This window comes from Papilio machaon, chromosome 11 (genome assembly GCF_912999745.1).
Source record: "Papilio machaon chromosome 11, ilPapMach1.1, whole genome shotgun sequence".
Lineage (NCBI taxonomy): Eukaryota > Metazoa > Arthropoda > Insecta > Lepidoptera > Papilionidae > Papilio > Papilio machaon.
Window position 1 is genome coordinate 7,313,805 of NC_059996.1, and position 17,169 is coordinate 7,330,973.

The window sequence follows — 17,169 nt, forward strand, 5'->3', positions numbered from 1 at the left end:
ACACTAGTTTTTAAACTATGCGATATATTTTTAAAACAAACAAAGGAAGCTGTTTACGATGGGACAGAACGTGTTTATGGTGGGCGGGATTAGGCGACGTCTACCTCTCATTCCGACAGTGGACGCGAGAAAATTGCCAATATCCTCTCCCAAAGAATCTACCTATCCGTATTTATAGTTTATCTACTTTATTTTTTGATACCCCAGATAGTAAAGATAACTTTACACTTTAAATAGAGAATATTCTAGAAGTTTACATTCACGAACGTTATACTAAAAAAAACATTACATCAATTACATTTATCAAAATTTTACTTTTTTGTGGTTACCGTTTTTGGTCTTTCATAATATTGTTACTTACTTATACAAATCTTTACACAAAAGTAGGAAGTTATAACATATTTTGTACATATGACTTAATTTTACTTGTATATTAAAATTACACTGTTAAAATACACGTACAAAAAAGAGAGACTAACTCAATATTTTCAAAATAAATACAAGAGGGAGAAAACTCCTGTTTTCTGTATAATACATATTTGTTGTCAAATATTCTAAATAAAATTTTCACGTGACAAAATTACATAAAGTAGCATAAATATGACTGACAATAACATTTTTATTGAGTCAGATTTAACCTTTGGAACATAACATTTTGTGAACATTGTGTGTTTATGAGTTTAGTCAGTCAACCCCCCTATGATATTGCATAACTTTACATTTTAGTTAACCTTTAAAAAGGATTAGGTACTATTCAGACTGCACTAGCGGGTGCGGTGGCGGGCGCGGGCGCTCGGGTCTTGGCGTCTGCGTATTCACAGTGGCGATCGAGCTAGGAGTGTCATTGCACATGTGATAGGTCGTTCTCAAACTTTGCTACATGATGAAGACATGGATGAAGATTTGTTTTTATTAACGGAAAATTCATACTTGAAATGGAAATTTCAATATATGAAGTTTGGCACACACGATTTAAATAAAGGAAGAGAAAAGTTTGGAGAATTTTATGTATTATACGCTGATTTACGGACGTATCCCGATAAATTCTTTGAATACACGAGACGACGCTTCGGCGGGTGAATCAAAATGGTTTAGAACCACACGCGTAGTCGCCTAACAGACGCTATATCACTGTGAACGATACGGGCGGACTGAGCCATTAGAAACTCCCGCGCCACGCGCGCCCGCGCCCGCCTCATGAAGACGCGCAGCTCGCGGGAGCACTGTGAACGCAAATGGCGTCTGCATACATTTTGATTTACACGCGCCCGCGCTAGCACCCGCGCCCGCCGGCACTCTGAAAGAGCACTTACAAAGCGTTCTTTCACATTTAATTACAGCAGCATAGCAATGAATTTCCTCTGCAGATACAGTTCTACAATCACATATTGTTATATATATTGTTATCTCACTCATTCGCTTTGGAAAAAATAGATATAACAATGTACTGATATTCACCAGTGAATGCTCTATACATTGCGAAGCTAGATCTAAAGATTGTCATAGATCGTATACTCAAGTAAATCTAATCTTACTAATATTATAAACTAGCTTTTACCCGCGACTCCGTCCACGCAGAATAAAAAAAATGCACACAAGATAAAAAAGTTCCTATGTCCGTCTCCTAGTTCTAAGCTACCTCCCCATCAATTTTCAGCTAAATAAGTTCGACCGATCTTGAGTTATAAATAGGGTAACTAACACGACTTTCTTTTATATATATAGATGCGAATGTTTAGATGGATGGATGTTTGTTAGAAGGTATCTTCGGAACGGTTTAATGGATCCTGATGAAATTTGGCACAGATGTAGAACATAGTATAGAGGAACAAATAGGCTAAGAATTAAGTTTTTTTAATTCCGCGCGGACAGAGTCGCGTTCAATAGCTAGTTACTAAGCATAAGTAATATAGTGCAGTCAGTAGAATAATCTTTTAGACAATTTGAAATTAAAAAAATATATATTTTAAGTTATAACGCTTCTCATCTTCCTTTCCAATTTTAAAATTAAAAACGTGTGAGTTAAACGTTGCATTTTGCGCTTTTTGTGTCCGGAGTTGAAAATTAATCTCGCGCAAATGGAGAATCGTTTGCTGTAACTCTTCTCGTCACGTACAAAATATTTTTACACGCTGTCACTACGATGGAGAATTTAAAAATTTTCTTCATTAACTTTCACCTAGCGAAAGAGCTTTTTTATTCGTGTGACATTTTTTTATCGTAATCATAGTGAAATATTTTTAGTGTATCTTTATACAATTATTGAAATATTTTAACTAAATTACTAAATTTATTGTTCAATTATTTATACAAAAGAACTTAAAAAATTTGTGGACCAGCTGTACCTTATGCGTGGATGATATTTTACCTTTTCAATATCTTTTGAAAGTGTCACATTATTATTTTGGTAACACAATATTCCCAGAATATAAACAAGTGAGATTAAAGTATTCTGCTTTACGCTTGATACAGGAACGGGCGCGTTTTGATTTTAAATGACGTTGGCATTTTTGCTACGAAAAAGTTGTATTTTTTCGGCGCATTGGATTACTGCCAGCGTTATCACGACGCGTAAAAACCCGGCCGCCGCAGATGTTGTTAATTTGCATCTGAATTGCGAGAGTTTGAAAATCTGCAAATACTAGACTAGTGCTTGCAGTGATGTGATGTACTTTTCATATAGAGTATTGACTAAAGATTTCCAAACTGTTTTCTCGTCCAATTCAAATTTTTAATGGTTTCAAAGAATGTAATAAGATTTATTCTACATACTAGCTGTCGCTCGCGAATCCATTCGCGCGAGATTAAAAAAAAACTTAAAGGCTATCTATGTCTTCATCCAGAATATGATCTACATCTGCGTCAAATTTCATCAATATCCGTGAGCCGTTCCGGAGATAACTTTTATCAAAAATCCATCCATTCATTCATCTATCTAGACTTTCGAATTTTTAATATTAATAAGATTAGTAAGATTGTGAACCTGTATTTTTATTTTTGCCTTCTGTATGGTCAAGGTAGTCACTATGGTAGTAGGTAGTCACTATGGTCACACTAGTCGTGCCAATTCGTGCAACAGATGTTATTGTTACTGGCATCTACCACTGTTAAACGATGGCCGTAAACTTCAAAATGGCGAAAATCAAATAGGCACAAAAAACCACGGTTTATAGCCTGTCTTTTTATAGAGATTAGAGGGTATTGTCTAGTGACGTGGGTACCTGGCTCTCACTCATGAGTACAAACGGAATACAACTTTATCTCTCATTTACACTTCGGCATTATTTCAAGGTCGTCTTCTTGTTATTCCTTCACAATTAATATTATAATGATTTACTTTGACAGAAACAACTGTTTTGGACACTAAAAGCTCATTGATGCGGAAAACAACAACAAAGTCGTTTGTTAGAATAATGGCTGCCATATTTTTCATGTAAAAGCGTTTAATCCCAAACAAAATAAAGATAAACGAGAAAAAAATTGTCATTTGGCAACTAGGATAGAGTTAACTGACCATTTGCATATCAATATAGTCTATGTAAAATTACATAGTCATGTTCCATTTATCGATATTCAATATCTGTTTTATTTTTTCTTTTGGAACAATCATACAAAATACGTACGTAATTTGTAGCAAAGCCAAAAAGTAGGTAGATATATTTATTTAGTTCTGGTATCTAGATTTTCCTTACGCAAGAACTTCCAAAGTTCGTAAGACCATTTCCAAGTCCTAACTTTGCTAGACCAGACTATATTTTTAAAACTATCCAGAGCCGAAGCACACTATCTAACTTTTCGTCTCGACTAAAATAAATCACTGTCAGGGAATCGATTACTGAACGTGCGCTTTATCGCCGCAACAAATCGTTCGCGAGACCGAATCTAATCAACTGAATAATTGAACGACTATAGAAAGAAAACTTCAGCCACTCCCTAACAAGATGCAAAGAGGATAGAATATCATATTAAAGTACACTGTATGTAGATTATGGTAGTTGGTGTAGTTTTTAAAACATCAAAGCTACTCTTAATATTCCTTTAGCTTTTATTCCAACAATCTTGCAAATACAAACGTAACATAAACAGTTTTAATAATTGATACCATATTAGAGATTGTGTTGCGTTTCCGCAAAGGCCTCCCCTAAAGCTTGCCACTCTCTTCTATTGTAGGTTATCTTCCTCCACGTCACACCAGCTATTTTTCTTATTTCATCCTCCCATCTTAGACGCTGTCTCCCTTTACTTCTTTTGTTTTCTCTTGGGTACAACTCTATCACATCTTTGGCCCATTTTTCATTTTTACATCTCATGATATGTCCTGCCCATTTCCATTTTTGTTTACGTATGAAGTAACTTCTTTAATTTTAGTTTGGTGGATTAAGAAATAACTAACGTACATAAGTCTACATAAATACGAAAGTGATTTATTGGCTTAAAATTTCATCCAAAGTTCCTTTTATAATGAGTTTTTTGTGAGAAAAATAGACGTGCAAGCGAAAAATAATAAAACTAGTATGAAAACGTGTTTGTTATAAACTTGTTTTCCAGGGGTTTCGTTAAAATTAAAAAGGTACCCTGTCGACTTTATAGCCTGTCTAAGTTACTTTAAAATATATTGGACGCGTTTGTAAGGTCTCACTGAGTCAGGGTTTTATTTTACTAACAACTAGCTGTCGCACACGACGCCGTTCGCACGGAATTAATAAGAAATTTTCTAAAAGTTTTCTTCCACACTATGTTCTACATCTATGCTAAATTTCATTAGAATCCGCTGAGCCGTTGCGGAGATACCTTCAATCAAACATCCATCCACCTAAACTTTCGCATTTATAATATTACTAAGATGTTAGAGTTCAGTATTTTTCTTACATAGTCCTAATTATGTTTTAATCTTGTTTATTTAAAAGCCTATAACCCTCACCCACACACATCCTAATACATTGTCGTGAGTTACCAAGACAGCCGAAAAACATATCTCAAATTTTTCAACCTAAATAAAAAAGATGTCAATAACTTTTCTACAACAGTTTTTCGGCAGTGAAAACTCACGCTTAGAAAGTTTTGTATTTTAATAAATTATTACTGTAATGTTTATTTTTCTTTCAATAAATTACCTGAATGCAACGATGTCAAGAAAACTTCGCTCTGTTGATTTATTCTCTGGCGACGGTGATTGATTGATTGTGCGTTCAACTCGGTACTTTCTATAATGCGGCAGCTATTTTAATTTATCCTCTACTCCTTTTATATTGTTTTACATTTTTCAATTGATTTGTAGTTGATAATTACAATATAATATTGGTTTACTAGTGGTTATAAATTACAAGAATAGTAATTTCTTTTTATGTATCAAGTTGCCTCCATTTAAAAAACCTTTGAAATAACAGAACGAAGTACAGAGAAAAAAAAAAGTACAAAGAAATTCTTAAAGGCTTCAATTATCTAAAACTAGCTTTTACCCGCGACTCCGTCCGCGCGGAATAAAAAAAAAAAAAAAAGAAAACGGGGTAAAAATTATCCTATGTCCTATTCCTGGTTCTAAGCTACCTGCCCACCAATTTTCAATCAAATCGATTCAGCCGTTCTTTAGTTATAAATGGTGTAACTAACACAACTTTCTTTTATATATATAGATTATTCGTTTTTCAAGTTATATCAATACAAATATCACTCACCACAAATATTACTATTTTTGAAATCGAATAATCTCTTAATCGATTTTAAATCTCTTATCATCTAATATAAGTACTTTATATCTACGTGGCGTGAACATTTGTTACGGTCCGTGATAATACGTTGGCGAACTTCCAAGATTTGGGTAAAACCAATTTTTCCTCTGGCAAGCAAAAATGCCAACGTCATTTAAACATATATGAATGCTATCCTACACGAACACTCTGTAGGCAACGATCCAGATATACAGGGTGTCCAGAAATTACTCGTTTTATTTTCTTCCATGGAATCTTTGTTCTACCGTGTACACGTTATTTTCGAACGGTCGGAGAAGAAAACTTAACACTTTTTTTGAGATTCAGAATGTGTTTGCATACTTGAGAAAAAAGTTACAGTTTACTTCGGTTTTCTGTAATTTATTACTACACTAGCTGTTACCCGTAATTCCATCCGCACGATATTAAAAAAAAAACTTTACTATTATCCTATGTGTTCTTCCATAAATTCATCGTGCCAAATTTCATAGAGATCCGTTGAGCAGTTCTGGATATACCTTCAAACAAAGATCCATCCACCCAAACATTCGCATTTATAATATTAGTAAGAAGTATGAAAAAAAACTACGAAAGATCGTAGTTATTAAAAGAAGAAAATCTATGAGTAATACTTTAATCTTTTAACATTTACTTAAGTGTTCTATAAAATGTTATTAAGGAACACATTTTTCTTAGAACCATATTCGGAACAAGAAAACTGCGAGCTATTATTAAAATGCAATGATATATGCTAGAGATTTTACCATATTAAATATTTCAACATTATCTTTAGTAATCGTCCAACGTTATATTAAAATTGCAATATTGATTTCTTTCCATACTAAACTAGCTTCTTTTCAAGAATAACTTGTCTATGAAAACATAATTTAAATATATACTTTATAAAACTAATATAAACATTTCAGTTTTTTTTAAACAGATTCGAATGCTAAACATAATGACAATACAAATAAAGATCAAAAAAAAGTTTTTCCGGTACCGGGAATCGAACCCGAGCCTCCTGGGTGAGAGCCAGGTATCCTAGCCACTAGACCATACCGGATTGGTTTGTAACGAAGAAATATCCACTCTAATATATCGTAAATTTCAAGATCGTAATTTGGAAAACAACTAAAATCGATCCCCAGAAGAAAATATAAGAAACTTCAGCAGAAGTAATTTTAACTATAAGCTTCCACAACAAAAAGATCTGCATAAAGCGTATTATTCCTCTTAAGTCTTTAATAAAACAGAGATAAGAACATTTCTAGAGTACCTTCAGTGTAAACTGACTGTAATATTAAATCTAACATCAACACACCTGTGACATCCGCATAAAAGTAGATAGTGAATCAGTTGACCGCAGTCGATGCCGATGCTCTGAAATAATTCTGACCCTAATAAATCGCACTTGCGAACTCTTACTCTACCAAAACTAGTGGACAATATTGTACCATCAAAAACTTTCTCAGGTAAATACAACCTTTTGGTTAAACGTGAATAATAATTATGTATATTTATTTAATTTAATAATCATTTTTATATAGCCCGTATATACAAATGCAAATGCATAACTTAAAAACAAAAAAGAGAAAGTTGACAGAATTTTGGAACCAAAAAGTATAAACAAATAATTTCTATGGCTTGATATTAATCATGAATAGCTTAATTAAGCTTAAAATAATGTTTTCAATAGCTTTTATTTTTATTTGACACGAAATATCCATCAAATTAAATATTTATGGTACACTTAGTTTGAAACTGTACAGTTCGTGTCAAATTGTTGTTTTAGGAACAGTAATTAGACAAATAGACGAAATAGAAACCCTAAAATTAAAGTTTGTTTAATAAACAAAATTAATATTTAGAATGGAATACGAAATAGATTCAAAATTAATTAAAATAATTAATGAAACTACTCAAATTGATTACAATAATATATATCTATGCTTGAAATGAAATGAAATACACTATTGTAATGAACGAAACAAGACGAAGTGATAGCCAACTAGACAAAATGTTAAAACATAATATGAATTTAGAAGAAATCAGTAAAAAAATTATAAATTGTATAAAACCATCGCTTGTCATCGAATATTGCTATGGAATATTCAGATACCGTTTAAATGGATCAATTTTATCACCAATTGATAGACGAATGAAGATATTTGGTATAATAATAACTATAGTATGGATAACAAGTGTCAATTTAATATGTATTATACCAAAACTTATTGTTATATTCCAAAATAATATTGATGTGGGTGAATTAATACGTGAATTGCCTTGGTTGGTTTGTTGTGTTCAATACGCAGTATCTAATATTATACTGTTTTTTTGGCAAAGTGAAAATAATCTAAAGATTTTGGAAAGTTTTGCTAAGCTTGATATTATTATGCATGCGAATATGAACAGAAACTTCTACCAGAAATCACAGAACGAATGCAAGAAATTAATTTTTGTTTTTTTCTTTCATTGCATTTTGATGACATCAATATTTTATGTATATGAAGAAAATTTTAATTATAAAATGACTTATTTATTCTTACTCTTCGAAAGGAAACTAGGAATAGTTGTGTTTTGTGAATTTTTACATCTTCTGACATGTAGGATGTTGTTGGTAAAGAATTATTTACAGAAGTTTATGACATGTCAACAACAGCAGACTCGCAAAAGTCTACTTAGAAACGAACTCGAAGGTAATATAAATTTTATAGGAACAGCATCAGTTAAAAACAATAAAATGTCAGATTTAACATATGCTTATAAAGATATGGGCACTACTTGTAATATTATAAATAATATTTTTAACTTTTTTATAACAACTTCAATAATATCTACATTTCTATTTATTATCTCATTTTTTTGGGCTACCATGAAATTTCTAAAGGTTACAGGAGTTGAGAAAACTACAGTCACTATGATAAAGATAGTAGTTTGGAGTTTAATTGAATTGTTTTCTATATTCATTGTATCTAATTATTGCGAGAAAATTGTTGAAGTTAAAGAAGACATTATAAGTATATTAAACGAAATAGTGAACGACGAAAAACTTCCTAATAGAATGAGAGACCAAGCTAAAGTGTTTGTGGAAATAACTGATATCTGGCCAATGTCTATTCAAGCTTACGATATGTTTGAAATAGACAAAAATCTAATTCTGAAATTTATTGGTATTTGCACATCTTATCTTATAGTGGTTATTCAAATTGATGACTTGATACAAGAAGAATAAATAGTGAACAAAACTACGGTTAAACTTCAGGATTTAATTAATCTACGAGTAGAATGTAACTTATACACAAAAGGAAATTTTAATAAAATGCTGTCGATGATGATTAATTTTTAAATTGCTATCAATAAAGTCTAAAAACTGACTGTAAAATCAAAATAATAACACATGCAGACAAGCATAGCAGATATAAATTATATTAATCTAAAAGCTATGAGAATACCAAATACTTGACTGGAATTCACAACACATGAGAAACCTTCCATTAAAAATTCTTATTTGAAAGAAAAAACTCGCATAAAAACCTCAAGAGACCAGTTCTAGCATAACAAATTACTAACATCAGCGTATAACGAATACTTGTTAAGAATAAAAATAACTCTCACCTCATTTTGTGTTTTAATTTAAAAATAAAAGAAAAAAATGTCAAAAGTTAATTGTTTAGAATCATATGGTCTTGTTGTGAAAAAGACTACGACGTGATAGTCGACTGTAAATGAAATACGGATGTGCCGACTCTACATTCAAATGTGAAAGCGGAAGACCCTCATTTTTTTAATTCATTAACTTACTATAACAATAACTTGATGATATGTATTTTATAGAATAAGAATTGATTGAGCGGTGCAACCATACTAAAAACCAAGTAGTCCTATGTTTCTGTACATTGAATGTCCAGTAAGGGATTCCCACATGTCGGATCATAGTTTAAAATTTATGACGGTCAAGTTTATTTCAGCCTCCCAAGCGAGTCACCGTACCGCAGTCATCGATTCAGAATTAACATTTTTTTGGAATTAATCGTACTTTACATAAAAACGACTATTTACTAGTGTTGATATTTTTGTTTACCAAACTAGTTTTATCTTTAAACTAGCTTTTACCCGCGACTCCGTCCGCGCGGAATAAAAAATAGAAAACGGGGTAAAAATCATCCTATGTCCGTTTCCTGGTTCTACGCTACCTGCCCACCAATTTTCAGTCAAATCGATTCAGCCGTTCTTGAGTTATAAATAGTGTAACTAACACGACTTTCTTTTATATATATAGATAGATATAGATATAGATTATAGTGAAACTTGGGTTGTTGGCTATGAACATTTTACTACATAACCTCCATCATATTACCTATGTTTTTTAATAGAATAAAGGTATGATAATATATTTTTGATTATTCTTTCGGTAGTGGAATCCGAGGGTTAAAGAATCAATTTACTTGTACAAATTCCGAGGGGTTTTAAATTTAAACGTAAACATGGCTTTGGAAAAGATAATCAATAACAGTCTGTAAGTTTTTCCCCGAGCTGATAAATTGTTGTTGGAGGGTGATCTCTAATGTAGCGAAAAATTTAAAAATTCCGACCTGGTATTAAGAAAACTCTTTTGAATTAGATATAAATGCAATTATACCAAATATCCTTGTATAAAAAATAGGTATTTGTTTGTAACAGTCGTCAAAAGGGATACATTTAAACAATGAAAACAAAAAAAACTAAATAACCATTTCTACACCTTAACACAAAGCAGTAAGGTCGAAACTTAATAAATCACTTTATCCGGACGTAATTCTTTCAGCATACTTTTTGAACAAGTTCTCAGCTATAATATATGGAGCGGTTATTGCGGGGAGTGAATTTGTTTATGCATCCTTTAGGAAGTTAGAATGGCCCATAAAGATCTACCGGTCGACGAAAGAGTGCCCGAATAAGCAATCCTTAATATATAAAGTACTAGCTGTTGCGCGCGACTCAGTCCGAGCGGTATTAAAAAAACTTTATAAGTAGCCTATGTGTTCTTTCAGACTATTATCTACAACCATGCCTAATTTCATCAAGATCCATTGATCTGTGGGAGATAACTTCAAACAAACATCCATCCATCCATCTAAACATTCGCATTTATAATATTAGTAAGATTGTAAAGCAAATTATTTCAAAAACGATCACACAGTTGAAATTTTAATAAATAGATTGATTTTAATCGTTACTATCCAGTCCAACAGCCCATACATCCATCCATCTATCATTCAAATCTAAACATTCACATTCACAATATTAGTAAGATTGCCAAAATATTAAAATAACGCTTAGTGTAAAGAGAATATAATAAATCTCAATTACTACTGCTTTAAATATTGATATATTACTTAAATATTCACACCTTTTTGGATCATATTTAAGTAAGAAAAGCTTACGCAGCGAAAGCTTGAATCAGTAATGCTAGATTCACACAAGGCCAGAACAGTAGACAGGCAGTACTGCAATTTTTCGTCACTACATTTACTGTAAAACAATAAACATTATTCTTTGCCGGTGTGTTTAAACAGTAGCAGTACTGCATTGTCTTTCTGTACTATTATACTGTTCTGCCCTCCTGTGAAAGTAGAGGCTCACAATATTGGTAAACAATTTGTATTCAGGGAGCTTTTGAGATGCCGCGAGATCAAAAGCTGCGGGCACGTCTGCAGCACAGATGTGCGCGATCTTATTGCGAGCTTTGCTTGTTGATAATGTTCAATATATTAAATATAATGGTGTAGCTTATATTAAGTTTTTTTTTTATTAAAAAAAAATATTCATCATAATCAGCTCAGTATACGACCCCACTGAGAGGTTCTGAGCCTACCTTAAGTTAGGGTTGACTAGGCCATAGTCAACCACGCTAGCCCATTGCGCGTTGGTTGACATTACACATATCTTTGAATGCCTTCTCATATATGTGTAGGTTGCATCATGATGTTTTCCTTCGCTATATTAATTGAAGTTTTTATTGTTCTAATACATACGTAAACGGGAGTGTCTATCTACTTTGGACACTTTTGTTTACTCTTTTTTCAAACTATATATATGTTCATGGTTAGTATATAAATCCGGTATGGTCTAGTGGCTAGGATACCTGGCTCTCACCCAGGAGGCTCGGGTTCGATTCCCGGTACCGGAATACATTTTTGGCTCTATTTATTAAATCCAATTCGCTTTCCTTGCTATGGTACTATAGACGTAAATAAACTCACTACATTAAGTAAATTAAAAATATAGTTAATATTACTTGTTTTATTAACTCCATTTGATTCAATCCAATGATGTATTTGCTCAAAGAAATCGAGTACTCTACAAACGTAAGATATTCCATTACATTTTTTCAAATAACAAAATACGCGTGAAGATACGATATAAAATATTGGATTCAACAATTTCAGCGTATCTCGTGGATTTATTTGCGCAAGAAATGGATTGAATATTGTTTCAATATACAGATGGCGCAATATCAACGAGTACTTCAGTATTTTATGAGCAACGTAGACATATTTCGGCACGGTACTTACCCCTTAGGAGATTCCAATATCATTCGGAGGCTCGACGAGACGAATACAAATCGATTCCAAATCGAATTTACTGCCGTCATTAATCTTACAAATATTGTATTAATATTTTAACACTCTCACCGCTTTGTCGGCCGCCCACGAAGACTTTAGTACAGTTATCGTTGATCGGAAACTACATGTGTGGCGGTAAAAGTGTTACAGTATTGCGTCTTCCGATACTTGTAATAATACCATAATGTTTTTATCCCTCGTATTCTCTTTGAAAAAAAAAACAAAGACAACAACATGTACTTCACATAGTTTCTAATTATTATTAAAGTTTCATTACCATTATATAACTTCGGTTGTTATTAGTATAAAAATTCTTCTCTTGATGTTCAAGTAAACAACGGCGCGCCATACTTGTGGAAATATTAAAAAAACTTCTTCAAAGACAGGGGCAGCAATTTCGAAAATTTGAACGCAGAATTTGTTTCATTCTAAACTCAAATGTTAGGTGCCAGAAGTTTTCTAATACTTTAATAATATTAAAAAAAACTCCTCAAAAAGTCACTGAAATTACTGTAAAAACATCACTTATAGAGATATCATTTTCCTTTTTTCTGAACCATGATTGGTGTAATAATGAAGACTATTTTTTTTGTAAACTAATATTTTTTCGGTATATTAATAATTTTATTTTATATTTTAAATCAAGAGGGGAATATTCATTAAATTATCGTCATAAATCAATAAAACAATTCACGATTTCATATAATGGCTACAATTCATTCGAATGGAAATAAATAAATTTTCCATACACACGATGCAATAAAGATCAATTTTATTAAATTACTCTTCATTCATTTATATTCAGAATTTCGTTTAACATTTTGTATAATAGCTGAGAATTCAATACATTTGTAATACCTACTTTTATCTGTGAAAAACATCTACAATGTAAGATTTATCTAAACTATTTAAAATACCAAATTACCATTTGCAGTGACGTCAAATATTTTTTTTTTTATATCATAAGGTGGCAAACGAGCAAACGGTCAACCTGGATTCGCCGCAATAGCGAGGCGACCGTTGCCCATGGACATCCGCAAATGCAGATGCTTTGCCTACCTTTAATCAACGGAGAAGGGGACGCACAAAAAGAGGATATTTCTCCTTCCTATACGTCCCCTCTTCCGCCAAATCTACTTCCCCTTCCCATCCTTTCCTAATAAGAAAAGGGAGGGCAGGGAAAGAAGAGTAAATTAGGCCTCCGGTACCAGACTCATCAGACGAAACGCGGAATTGCTTCCAGTTGACGCCTGTCTTATGTGTGGTCGTGGTATTGCACCGGTCGACCCGGCCAATTCGTGCACCCAACAAATATTGTTGTTGCGGGATCTACCACGGTTTAGGAATATGCAACTAAATTCTATTTTAAAGTTACATAAAACAAGTTGTAAAGTTATATTGTGCTAGTTATATTAGTGCTTAGGGTTTAAAAAAACAAAGCCTTATATATCTATCACCTTTAAATGGAATATATTTATCTTCCGTACATAATTTAGGATAAAATACGACGCTCCTTTTTCATTACGTCTCTGTAAAAACTTTAAAAGAACAACTCGAACGAAAATTAAAAGATAACTGCTTTGATCTCAATTTAATTATTCTCTGTTTACTGCCGAAATATTTTCATAGATATTTCGTTTTGGTTTAATTCTTTTAAACACTCAATTTTACCTTTTTAAAGTTTTTATTTAACAGAAATGTTACTGTTAGATTTAATGTAAGGAATCTAATCAACTAAAGACGTAAAATCGTACTAATATATATATATTAGGTCCTTACATATGAAATTGGCGTTTTTCGTACTGGCCACTTTAATCACGAATTTCTCCTCTTTGGTAAGGAATTCCAAATTCAAATTTGTACAGCTATAGACTCATGTATTTGTGGTTCGATGACCGTCATTCATTTGTTTTTTTTCTTCTGTTTTTTTCTGTTTGCGTCACTCATTTTACAAAATGGAAAACTTAAAATATCGCATTATTTACGAGTACGAGTACCGCCGTGGCACTAGTGCTGCGAAAAGGACTCGAAGGGTGAATGATGTGTATGGCGGTCGTGTTGCACAAGAAAACACAGTTCGTTTTTGGTTCCAACGTTTTCGTTCTGGAAATTTCGATCTGCAGAACAAGCCCCGTGGACGGCCTGAGACTCAAGTTGATAATGAAGAGTTGAAGGCTATTGTGGAAGCGGATCCATCGCAAACCACGTCCGAGTTAGCTGCAGGCTGCGATGTTAGTGATAAAACTGTTTTAATTCACTTGAAGCAAATTGGGAAGATTAAAAAGCTTGAAAGGTGGGTACCTCACGAATTGACTGAAGGAAACCGGCAAACGCGCGTCGACTGTTGCGTTACATTACTAAACCGGCACAATAATAAAGGTATTTTAAACCGAATCATTACCTGTGATGAAAAATGGGTTCTTTACGATAATCGGAAGCGCTCAGCGCAATGGTTGGATCCTGGCCAGCCAGCCAAATCCTGCCCCAAGCGAAAATTAACCCCAAAAAAGTTACTTGTAAGCGTTTGGTGGACTAGTGCCGGTATTGTTCATTACAGTTTTCTCAAATCTGGCCAGACTATTACGGCTGATGTCTATTGTCAGCAATTGCAAACCATGATGGAAAAGCTAGCGGCTAAACAACCTAGGCTGGTCAATCGCTCCACGCCACTGCTGCTTCACGACAACGCTAGACCACACACTGCGCAACAGACGGCTACTAAATTAGAAGAGCTTCAATTGGAAAGTCTAAGACATCCTCCGTACTCCCCGGACCTTGCTCCAACAGATTACCATTTTTTTCGAAATTTGGATAACTTCTTGCAAGGGAAAAAATTCAACTCCGATGGGGCAGTCCAAATCGCCTTCAAAGATTTTATTGATTCCCGTCCGACTGGTTTTTTTGCTAAAGGGATCAATGAACTACCTATGAGATGGCAAAAGTGCATAGAAAATAATGGTTCATACTTTGGTTAATTAAATATATTATATTAAAAAATATTCGACTTTTTGTTCCTCCCATACAAAACGCCAATTTCATATGTAAGGACCTAATATAATGCGAATGTTTAGATGGATGGATGTTTGTTTGTAGGTATCTTCGGAACGGCTCAATGGATCTTGATGAAATTTTGCGCAGATGTAGAACATAGTCTTTTTAATACCGCGCGGACAGAGTCGCGGGTGACAGCTAGTTATTTCATAAACGGACATCATTATACCCTGCCCTTTTCCATGCGGACGATCGGCACAGTATATACCCTTCCATACACACATGTCTTTTTTCATACAATTCATCCATAATTTTTTTGACTTCCCCTACCCTAGCTGCCATCCACTTTCAATCTCATTACTTGTTTATGAACAATAGCTTACTTATTATTTAGTATCATAAGTGCAAAAATTTGGATGGATGGATGGATCTACGTTTGCTAGGGTAAACAGCATCTCCAGAACAGCTGCATATATCTGGTTGAAATTTGGAACAGAGATAGGTAGGTTATAGACCAGAATAGCACATAGTAAAATTAAATTTTTATTTAGTTCTACGCGAAAAAAGTCACGGACAACAGCTTAGTTGCTTAATAAGACCAAAAATATTCAAATAACAAACTTTAAATGCATTGTTTGGTTACACCATTTTATAAATAATTCAGTGGTCAATGAAATGTTCGAATTTTTATTTGCAATCTTGTCGATGCAGCATTTTATCGGATTTTTACGATACGGGCCGCTCATAAAACGGTTGTAAATATAAAAAAACAAATTGTACAAATTTAGTTTAACAAAGATTTGCATCGAAATGTTGTTCAAATATTTGCTTAATTTAAAACGTTAAATTTAACTATGTCTACAATAAACTAATATTTTAACGAGAAAACATTCGAGTATTAAATATTTTATTTTGTTCCTCAATAACTCTAAAGAATATTAATACAATTTCAAAAATCTTTCAACAGAGTCATTTTATTATTCTGAATATTTAAGTATGTTTAATATATTTACATACACACAAAAAACTTACTAATCTTAGGAATGTATTACTAAAATTACTACTCAATAAACGTTCATGTACTTATGTAATTATAGTAATTCTGAAACATAATTTTCTATAATGTAACCGGATACTGAAACCAACAATTTGTGATAATAGAAGGCTAGGACCTTAATTTGCAGAACGTCGCCTGCAGAATAACAATCAGCTAAAGCCTATATAAATTGACAATATCATTTTTACACTACATACCCGGAAAAAATACTTACGTAGTTATAAGTAAGTACTTTACTACTACGTAAGTACTTACGTAACATACTTACTAGTCGTCTTATAGAACTGCGTTTCAATAGTAGTAGTAGGCTGTTAGGAATAGAGGTAAAATATTGTCGCTACTTTTAATTATTAATCGCGCTGTTGTTTTAATATTTAACATACTAAATTATAGAGTAGTTTAAAACATTAATATAAAAGTTATCAAGTTAATGGTGATTCTTAATTCAAGTAAGTTTGCGTTTCTGTTACACTATAATATGTTAGTAATTATAATATTATCTTACTAATATTATAAACTAGCTTTTTCCCGCAACTTCGTCATGCATGTCGTCAAAAAAATGCACACAAGATAAAAAAGTTCCTGTCCGTCTCCTAGTTCTAAGCTACCTCCCCATCAATTTTCAGCTAAATCAGTTCGACCGATCTTGAGTTATAAATAGTGTAACTAACACGACTTTCTTTTATATATATAACTAGCTTTTACCCGCGACTTCGTCCGCGCGGAATAAAAAAATGCACACAATATAAAAAAAGTTCCTATGTCCGTCTCCTAGTTCTAAGCTACCTCCCCATCAATTTTCAGC

The 17,169-nt window shown here is 32.9% G+C and overlaps 2 non-coding genes across 2 annotated transcripts; one reads left to right on the plus strand and one right to left on the minus strand.

Moving 5' to 3' along the window:
- Positions 1-6,699: 6,699 nt before the first annotated feature.
- On the minus strand, positions 6,700-6,771 carry Trnae-cuc. Its single transcript has one exon. It is a non-coding gene; the product is annotated as a tRNA-Glu (tRNA).
- Positions 6,772-11,808: 5,037 nt separating this feature from the next.
- Trnae-cuc lies at positions 11,809-11,880 on the plus strand. The gene has a single exon. It is a non-coding gene; the product is annotated as a tRNA-Glu (tRNA).
- Positions 11,881-17,169: the final 5,289 nt, after the last annotated feature.